This window comes from Triticum dicoccoides, chromosome 5B, assembly GCF_002162155.2.
Source record: "Triticum dicoccoides isolate Atlit2015 ecotype Zavitan chromosome 5B, WEW_v2.0, whole genome shotgun sequence".
Classification (NCBI taxonomy): Eukaryota; Viridiplantae; Streptophyta; class Magnoliopsida; order Poales; family Poaceae; genus Triticum; species Triticum dicoccoides.
Window position 1 is genome coordinate 440,871,572 of NC_041389.1, and position 9,728 is coordinate 440,881,299.

Consider the following 9,728-nt stretch of genomic DNA (forward strand, 5'->3'; position numbering starts at 1 on the left):
CCTTCAAGCATCAGAGGAAGGTGCTTCATGGCCACCTCATCCCTGCCACCGCCAATGTGCACAGCCACTCGATAATCTTCGAGCCAAGTATCGGGCTTCGACTCGCCCGTAAACTTACTGACGCCAGTCGCCAATCTGAAGTTATGGGGTATCTCAGCACCTCTGATAGCCCTTCCAAAACACTCGGGGCCAGAAACATGGACTCTGCCTCCACTGGGTCTGTCCCGATCCAGCCCTTCTCTGTATGCTCTATTCCGGTCGACCAAACCTTGCACAAGGACGGACCTTGCATCAAAGCCAGGTTCTCTAGGGTCGACTGGAACTCTGCGGTCGTTCCCGTACGGACGTCTATCGTCATTGCGCTTTGCCCCATGGTGGGCGCCAACTGTCGTGGTACTAAGTCTGATAGTAAGAATAGGGGGTACGTATGCAGAGGCAAGGTCCTATCTATGAAAAGGTTGTACGCAAGTGTTTACGAGTTCAGGCCCCTCTCGAAGGAGGTAAAAGCCCTACGTCTCGCAGCCCGGAGGCGGTCGACTGGAATGTATGAGTGTGTGTGTGTGTGTGTGTGTGTGTGTGTGTGTGTTATAGGGGGTGCGAACTCTTGTCCCAGAGGAGGGGGTGGCTTATATAGAGTTCGCCAGAACCCCAGCCATACCCCGTTACAGAGGGTTGAATGTACATAAAGATTGAGGCGTTACTGGTAACGCCAGCCTTAAGTGCCTTTATGACCTTAAAGACTACAGAGTGAATGCTTGCCCGTTGCTGTTCTGAGTGACTTCTGGTCTTCAATAGGTCGAGTGGTTCATTGTATGGTCGAGTGGTTGACTGGTCGTGTGACTTCGGGAAGGTGGGGTACCCGAGTGGTTCATTGGTCGAGTGGATTGCACTCGACACTTTTACTGGGTATCCTCTGTTGTCTCTTCAGCTTCTTTGATTCTAGGGTAGTGACCTTGGGTAGGGCGTATAGGTCAGGCCTGTGACCCTACCCTAGGTCTGTATCCTCATCACCGCGACCAGGCCTACGCCTCCGACTTGCCCAACTGGGCGCGCTGGTTCGCCTTCGAGCACGAGGAGGTGAGGCGACGCGGCGTGCGCGAGGTCGACCACAGCTTGCCGCAGCCCCCGCTCATCGTTCGCGAGGAAGACCAGGCGGCGGAGGACGCCTAGCAGGCGGCCCTTGCGGCCGTCTACCGGGAGAGCGAGGAGGACGAGCGGCGCAGGACGGAGGCGGTGGAGGAAAAGGAGGCTCGGTGCGAGGAGGCTATGACCCTCTCTGTGGCAGGCGACTGCGTGGTGCCGCCGGTGGCCCCGCTGTCTCCTCCCCGCCTCCTCGCCAAAGCCGAGCCGCAGTTGGAGCCGGAGCCGGAGCCCATCGAACTCTACTCCTGGACGAGAGTAGTGCGCGAGTGGTGGCCCCGCCGGTCTGGTTGGGGGCGACGCCGGAGCAGGAGGCAGCGTACCTCGAGCACTGGCGCCAGATCCGGATGACCGAGAAGCGACGCGATGGCGAGTACCTCGAGATGCTTGAGCGCGACGCCGAGGCCGAGCAGCTCGAGGCCGAGGAGGAGGCGCGCCAGGCCACGGCGGCCCAGGCGGTGGCGCAGCCCGTGGCGGCACTACCCGCGCCCAACATGACCACGCTCTGAAACACGACGTCCGCCTAGGCCGGTCCGACGCCGACGGTCATCGACCTCACGGACCACGAGGACGACGATGCCGCCGCCTAGTGCAGCACGCCGGCGCGTAGTTTTTAGTTTATTTTTATTTTTATTAAATGCTAATGTGGACGCGTGGAGTTCCGGCCTTCGTGGCCGGCTTTAATGTTTAATTAATGTTGTTTTTATGTTAAATATGCATGCATTTTTTTCCTTGCGCCCTCAAAATGGGTCGCGTTAGCGTTGGGCGCACGCGCCGATCCAAACGCGAAAGCGAACATTCGTGTGCGCCTGGCTGACTCAAACGGACAAAAAGCGGATAAAATCACTGTCCGTTTAGGTCAGCCCGTTAGAGTTGCTCTTAAGTAATTCACTAGTTGTTTGTTGTACCACTCTATGTAACATATTGCATCCAAATTATGCCATTGACATTGAATTGCAATGCAGAGCCTCAGGCAGCTCTAGTGCTAGCCAGGACCCAACGACCCCTTTGACCGCACAGAGAAGAAGCAGGCTTGCCGCGCCGCTGTTCACCTGTGATCACTGATCAGACCCCTCCCTGCACCGCCACTGCAGCCATGAGATCGCAACACTGTGGTGACACCCGCCCTATTATTGTACTATGATGCACTCCTTGGTTGCCGCTGCCCGCTCGCCTTCTCGTCGGCCTCCGGCGCGAGCCCTCGGATTCCCGCTCGGGGAACCGCCCGGCCACGCGCACGGCCGTGCTCTGCACGCACGCGTCAGCTTTAAGCTTTAGCCCATTTCGACGAGCTAGCTACCCAGCCAGCCAGGAACGATCTTTGGCCCTGTTTGAATACTCTAACTCAGTTAGAGGTTAAAGTTAGATTTTAACCTTAAACTAACCCTAAACTAACTCTAAATAAAGAGGTGTTTGGATGGCAGGGTTAGATGGAACGCGGATACGGCGAGGCACCTTCACGGACGGTGCGAGAGGGAAGGAGGAAGAGGACGAGAAACTTCGAGGAAGTGGGGAGGGATCTGCTTCCGGAAGAGCAAGAGAAAAAATGTTTATTAATGGTTCTGAAAATAACTAACCCAAATAAGCACCTCTTGAATGGGTTAGATGCATCTAACCTAAACTAACCCTTCTATTTGGATCTTTTTGAATTAGTTGACTCCAAACTAACCCAAACTAATTCTAACCCATGATTTCAAACAAAACCTTTGAGTATGCTATTGCTCGGGCTCCGCACGGGCGCGCCCTCCTATAACGGTTTCTTTCCTCCTGCTGGAACGGATCCTATAGAGTCGGTACGGTCTCCCGTGAGTGTGACCCGTAAAAGTACCCCGTTGGATCGGCAACGGTATCGTCCATGCGTACGTACGTACAGTATGTACATACGCATAAGACTGTACGCAGGCATACGGCGCCATCACTGTGGCAGTCACTTTTATCTGCGGCAGAGTCTCACGCACTTGGGCAGTACGTACTCCTACAACATTGACGTTGATGTGCGTGTGCTCACACACAAAGTGGCCATGCGATACGATCGATCGACCAGCAGCCAAGGCCAAGTCCCCCGCTCACACTCGCTTTGCCCGGTTGCCTGCATGCATGGCGTGCATGCATGGTCCAAGGACGAGCAGGACGATCGATGACTGCTCCGTCGAGATCCGAGCTCTCGAAATGGCCGCCTGACCATTCGAGGAACGCCTTTCGCTGCGTGTTATTTAACGCCCGCCCGGCGGGTTGGTCCGGTGGTGACCACCGCTCCGCTCGCGGCAGCGGCGGCAAGTTTGGCGCAGCGCACCGCAGGGCGTGTATAATAAGATCATCTACAGCTGGACTTCGCAAATCTGCCTCCTCAAGCGCCCGCGGAGGCGTCATGCGTCCGCGGGCACTGACCGGGCACGTCTCCAATCACGTCATGCACATCTGTGTCTCTCATATCCGAACATTATATCCGTACTATAACATGCAACGTCGATCAAACTACGTAGATCAGCTCAGGACATAGAAATTGCACAGTAGTTCTTCAAAAGATCCATCAAAGTTCACACAAATGACAGACAACTATATACTACATCTAAAATTTGAAATTAAAATCAACTTCACCACTTCTGAGCTGTCCCTTTTTTCTTTTGGTCTCTGGTGTAGCTGTACCCATCGTCGGATGGTGGAGGAGCGTCCGATTCGTCGGCGGCGGCGGAGGAGGAGCCGACGATGACAAGGCCCTTGAGGCGCTGGACGGCCCGGTCCTGTTGCCGCCAGAGCTTGGCCAACCGAGTCGCCTCCTTCGTCTTCTCCAACGCCTCCCGCTCAGACTGATCGATGGCAAGCCGAAGAGCCTTGGCGTTCTTCCGGTCGAGCGTCTGTCTCCGCCGTCGTAAACGACCGGCGGTAGACCCACGCGAGGAGCCGCTGGTCCTCGCCGGGCTCCACCGGTAACTCACGCCAGCGGCGGACTGAGCTCTCCACAGCCTCCCTCTCCCTTGCCCGCTGCCTCTCGCGGCGGGCAGCGCGCACCTCCGACTCCGGCGTGCGCGTCCGGGCCGACGGGGCGGGCACAAGCACCCACCGCTGCCCACGAGGGGGAGCAATAGCCAGCGGGGCGAGGGAATGGTGTGGGGAAGCAGCAGCCGGCAGGGCGATGGGCCAGCGTGGGGGCGGCGCCGATTGCGTTGGCCGCCTGTCAGAGCTGCCCATGGGCTGGGAGGGGCCAGCGCGTCCGAGATGCGCCGACGGGGAAGCAGCGGCTGTGGCGAGGCTGCAGATCCGGAGCTGCCCCCGGTGTCCACCTTGGACCGCTCCAAGGCCATGCGAAAGGCAAGCTCATACTCTGGATCCACCTCGTCGTCGGAGCGGCCGCCGTTTCGATCGGAATCAGTGAGAGGAAAGGAAAGGACAACGAGAGAGGAGAGTGAGTGAGTTAGGGTTTCCGACCGACGAGGCCGATGGTGTTTTTTGTGGGACATCCGTTGGGTCGGGTCGATAGTGGGCCGGGCTTGTCAGGCGAACGCGCACGCGCCCGGGGTGCCCTGTCCACCCCATATCCGCCTCACATTTGTGCCAGATAGGGGGTGCCGATCAGTCCGGCCGTTTGAGACCCGTTTGAGACGTCTGTCTGGGTTGAAAAAAGTGACCGGACAATGACCGAGCAGCCCGCCTGAACGTGTGAGGTGGCTTTAAGAGGTCCAGCTGTAGATGCTTACTTGGCGGGAGAACGTAGAGGTGTGACCGTGACTATGTGGACAGGCACGCAAAAGCTGGAGTCCAAAGCCAACACACATGGCGCCATGGCGCCGACTGATGGTGAGTGGTGACTGGTCGGGACGCAGGCCCTGCGACGGACGATGGTCGACAGTTCACTGCGTGTGAGTCGTACCCTGAACACTGGGACACACACACTCGCTCCCTCGCTGTTTCTGTCAGTCATTCAGTCCCGCGAGATGTGCTGCGGCTGCAAAAAGTCGGTGCCTCGATCGAGTTTTCTGCAGCCACGACGCGTAGCTAGAGTCGCTGGCTATCCCGTGTCTCCATCATGATCGGTCGCCGTACTCGGCCATGGAAATACGGACTCGAATCATTAAAGAATCACGGATGTGGTACGTACGTGATACCTGTAACAGTGAGATTTAAGGCCAACTCCACCGCGCGATCCTATCCTGTCCGTCCCCGTTCGTTTGGGGTAAAAGGGACAAAAGAGGCGGCCCAGCGCGCGGCCTCAAACGGACAAATGTCCGGATTCGGCCCGTTTCGACCCATCTCCGGCCTAAACTTGCGTTCGGTTTGGGGTGAAACGGACAGCGCGCGGACGGGCGGGACGCGCGCGCTTGTCCTCCCCTGGCCCGCCCGTCGGTGGGAGAAACCAAAAACCCCCCATGCCCATTTGGCGTCATTTGCCCCAAACCCTCCCACGTCCCTCCCGCCGCCCCCTCTCTCCCCCGTCCATGGCCGACGCCCCGCCGGGTTCCGCCGGCCTGCCCGTCGACCCGCCCGCAAAGGTGAAGAAGAAGGCGGCAAGGAAGCCGCGGTCGGAGTGCACGCCGGAGGAGATCGCCAAGTTGGACGCGGAATTGGCGAAGAGGAGGGAACGAAGAGCGGTCGTCAAGGTCAATGCCGCCGCGGCCAAGTTTGCCGCCCAGCGCGAGGAGCTGGAGGCCGCGCGGCGCAAGGCCGCTGCCGACGAGAAGGAGGACCTCGTCAACAAAGCGCACGCCATCCTCATGCTTGGCATGGGCCGTCCTGCCGGGTTCCCTGCAGCGGCCGTCGGCCCGGCTAGCACAGGCTCGTCGGTCACCCGGCCTACGCACTGTCAGTCGCCGAGGTCGCGCACCGCGCCCATGTCGCCCTGCTTCCCTCCGCCAAGGCACGACGGCCAGACCCGTTTCTCGGGGTCGGCGGACGTGGGCGCGTTCGCGCCGTCCACTCCGCGCCCCGCGGCCGTCATCGACCTCAACGTCACGCCTGGGTCCAGCAGCGGCGGGCGACCGTCCGTCGAGATGCTAAGAAAGCAGGCACAGGCACCGTTCACAGGCACCATGCCGCCCCCCGCGTCTTGTTTGATGAAATGCCAACCCCAATGCCAGCGGTCGACGACCCCTTCTACAACCGCTACATGGAGGACGTGATCTTCGACGGTGGGCATGGTCGTGCCTACGACCCCGATGAGACCCAAAGTCAGGATGACCGCGCCGAGTACGTCCCCGATGAAGGTGGGCACGACCGTGCTGACTACGACCATGGTGACTCGTGGCATGAAGACGATGACATCCATGTCGAAGGTGATGATGAAGAAGAAGAAAGCAATGACGTTGATATTAGTGGTGCGCCATTGTTCATCGACGAGCTCACCTAAAGAGCGAAGGCACAAAAGAAGAGGAAGAGCATTCGCACGGGTTCATATACACAAGATGAGGACAAGTTGATTTGCCAAGCTTGGATGGAGATTAGCCAAGATCCGAGGACCGGCGCGCAACAAAAGGGCATTGTTTTTTGGACGAGAGTCCACAAAATATTCCATGAAAGGAAGATGTTTGAGCCCTTCCAAATTACAAGCAACCGTGGCATCGGTTCGATTCAGAAAAGATGGTTGTTCATCCAACAAGAGTGCAACAAGTATCGCGCCGCATTTGAGAGCGTTGAAGCACGGCCCGTGAGTGGTCTCGGCGTTGGGGACATGGTATGATCTCCTCTTTCTAGCCCTTTCCTTGCTACGGCCATGAGACTTTGGCCGTGTATATGTTTGCATGTTCACTTGTTGTTGATCATGTGGTGTAGGCATTCCAATCTTTGGAGGCATTCAAGGCCCGGCACAATGACAAGCCATTCACTCTTACGCATTGTTGGACGCTCATCAACATGTGCCCTAAGTTCAAGGACCAATACCGTGAACTACAAAGGAAGAGAGGCCCGAAGACGGCCAAGTTCGCCGGAGGTGGAGATGGCGAGGCGTTGAAGAGGCCGAGGGGCAAGACCAACTCCAAGGTGGACGACATATGTGACGCCTCATCCATGGCCTTGCATTAGACTTTGCATGGCATGATGTCTCAAAAGGATGTGAGGGACGAGAAGAAGCGGCAAATCAAGGACGAGCAAATGAAGCAATAGCTAGACCTTCAAAGACAGAAGCTTGAGATGGAGGAGGCGGCCAAGAGGAGGAATATCGACATGGAGGAGGCGGCCCGGCAAAGGCAGCTCGACATGGAGGAGGCGGCCCGGCAAAGGCAGCTCGACATCGAGGCCGACAACGTCAAGGCCAGGCAGAGGCAGCTCGACATCGAGGCCACCAATGCCGCCACCAAAGCGAAGGAGGTGGCCCTTGCGATCATGAGCGTGGACTTGTCGAAGATGAGCGACAAGACGAGGGCCTGGTTCGAGGCCAGGCAGAAGGAGATGCTCGACGCCGAAGGCCTGAACTAGGTCGTCCGATCGGCGTGGCCGTTCTTTTTGAGGCTGGCATGGGTGCCGCCCGCCCGCCCATCGGGCCGCTGGTAGTGTGCCGACGAGAAACCATTCATTTTGGAGGCCGGCTGTGTTGCCGGCCGCTGGCTGTGTTGCCGGCGAGGAGAACTATTCATTCTGGAGGCTGGCTGTGTTGCCGGCCGCTGGCTGATGCCGGCGATGGACGTGTAGGCCGCTGGCTCTGTTGCCGGCGTGATGAACCGGGGCCGCTGGCCTGAACTAGGGCTTGGCATTTGAAAACTAGACGCGGACAGGATGGGGCAAAATGGATGCATCCGCGTGCTGGGCGCACGGCCACCGCATCTCAGGACAGGCCCGGACACGACCCCAAATCGCTACCCAAACGGACAGAATCCGAACAAAACGAACGCCCGTTTGAGGTCGCACGGTGAAGTTGGCGTAAGGGTTGCTTGGTTCCAAGCCACATCTTGTCACACTTTGCCATACCTTAACTAGTTAAGACAAATTTGACAAAGTAAGTTGTGTGTTCGAATTGTGCCACAACTAAAACAATTTTCTTATTAGCAGCAAGCCCCACATATCATAGATACAAAAAACATGGCAAAATTCCTTAGGGCAAACCAAAATGTGGTTAAGAATTTGAAGATCTCAAGTAAGACAAATGTGACAAAACAGCGTGGCCATATGTGGCAAAGCTAGTCACAATGCAAACAAACCTTAGACAATTATATTTTGCAGCGCGCTGGTGATTACTGGTTACATCGTATTGTAACTTAGAACTGTATCAGCTTAAAGTTGCAACATGCTGTCAATGGCTGGACGCCTCATATCGTATTATACTCGTAATCAAGCTGTACATATTAGTCGCCAATCCCTAGTAAAACCAAGACAAGCAGAGAGGGCATGTTCCGCGGCATCGGTTACCGTAAAGATGTTTGTATACGGGCATATGATAATCCTACTAGCAGTACTGTAATACTCCTAGTAGCTCCGTCTAGCTGCAGGGATCGATCGGAAGTCAGAAGAGAAGATTACAAGGCAGTAAAAACAAGACAAATGGCAGGCTAACCCACGGTGCTCTGCAGTGCCATCGGCTTTTCTTATTTGACCGGTCTGCCTAGCTTCTCCAGACCCGAGGCACTGAGGCAGTGAGTGTCAGCTACTACACATGAACCGAGGTAAATTCATTGTTGGTCCGAATAATGGAATCGTCGGTACGTTCCTAGTGCCTTTCCTTGACAACATGGAGGTCAGGTTAAGCCTTAAGCGGGGGAGGTGCTACCGTCCAAGTCTGGACTGGAGACGACGGGATGGAGCTTTTACTTTTGGTTCTTCCGCTTGGGCGCTCTCGTCATCAGATCATCCGTGACTTGATCAAGATGAGTTGGTATCACCGTTAACATATTGCATCTGCACTACGACTGTACGTTCACACCACATATGCATGGATCTCTCATGCAAGTGTGTCATTTCTGACGGTCATTTGCATAGAGCATTCAAATTTGTAGCAGCGGAGTCTTAGATCGAAAATTCTATACTCACGGAGCTTTACGGGGCTTTTACAGACCCCTTTCATAATTAAGCTTTACGGGGCTTTTACAGACCGATTTTCAGTGGGTGTAGGCTCCTCATGCTGATTTTCTCCAATTGAAGTAGCCCAACTAAGCAGCCCCGTAAAACCCGTAACCATAACGCCCGTGCGTGTAGCATTGCTCGTCTTAGATTTCTCTCGCCCGGTCGTCTGAGTCGTCATCTTTTATGTATCCTGCAACTATTTGTATGCGCACAGTCGGTTTTACTAACCCCACACACGGTGGATCGATGATCAACGATGTGCCTCGATCAGCTGCATGCAACATTGTATACAAGAATCAAGATGCGCAAAACTAAGTATTTGTGTGCCATACGAACTGCCATATTGTGATATTTGACAACCGATCCATCGATCGAAGAATAGATACTACCTCAAAGAGTCCCGAGCCTCCGATCTAGGAGCTCAACGCACTCGCACATCGTTGTATGATCCGTGATACTAATCGACATTTTAGTTTGGAAGGTAAAAACTACTCGCTCGGTTCTATAATATAAGACGTTTTCTGACAAAGAGGGAGTAGTACTATTCAACATCTATATATTGCACTACACATTCAACATACATAAATATGAAAAATCTTACTCTC